Consider the following 708-nt stretch of genomic DNA (forward strand, 5'->3'; position numbering starts at 1 on the left):
TCACCTAAGTAATTTACCTCTGCTATTGCAGGGTTCTCAAGATCATAGGCCTCTTCTTCAGAAGGCGCCTCTTGAGTACTGTTGGATGCAGCTTGCATTCCATTCAGACTCTGAGAAATCATATTGACTTGCTGAGTCAGTATTTTATTCTGAGCCAATATGGCATTCAGAGTATCAATTTCAAAAACTCCCTTCTTCATAGGCGTCCCATTACTCACAGGATTCCTCTCAGAAGTGTACATGAACTGGTTATTAGCAACCATGTCAATGAGTTCTTGAGCTTCTGCAAGCGTTTTCTTTAAGTGAATGGATCCACCTGCAGAGGTGTCCAATGATATTTTAGCTAATTCAGACAAACCATCGTAGAATATGTCCAGGATGGTCCATTCTGAAAGCATGTCAGAGGGACACTTTTTGGTCAGTTCTTTGTATCTCTCCTAAGCTTCATAGAGGGATTCACCTTCTTTCTGTCTGAAGGTTTGAACATCCACTCTAAGCTTACTCAACTTTTGAGGAGGAAAGAACTTGGCTAAGAAAGCCTTGACCAGCTTATCCCAAGAGTTCAGGCTATCCTTAGGTTGAGAGTCCAACCATATTCTAGCTCTGTCTCTCACAGCAAAAGGGAAAAGCATGAGCCTGTAGACTTCAGAATCTACTCCATTAGTCTTAACAGTATCACAGATCTGCAAGAATTTAGTTAAGAACTAA

General features: G+C 41.2%; 1 non-coding gene across 1 annotated transcript; it reads left to right on the forward strand.

The window, feature by feature from the left end:
- Nucleotides 1–392: 392 nt before the first annotated feature.
- On the forward strand, nt 393–500 carry LOC112724861 (small nucleolar RNA R71). Its single transcript, XR_003164004.1, has one exon. It is a non-coding gene; the product is annotated as a small nucleolar RNA R71 (small nucleolar RNA).
- Nucleotides 501–708: the final 208 nt, after the last annotated feature.

This window comes from Arachis hypogaea, chromosome 11 (genome assembly GCF_003086295.3).
Source record: "Arachis hypogaea cultivar Tifrunner chromosome 11, arahy.Tifrunner.gnm2.J5K5, whole genome shotgun sequence".
Lineage (NCBI taxonomy): Eukaryota > Viridiplantae > Streptophyta > Magnoliopsida > Fabales > Fabaceae > Arachis > Arachis hypogaea.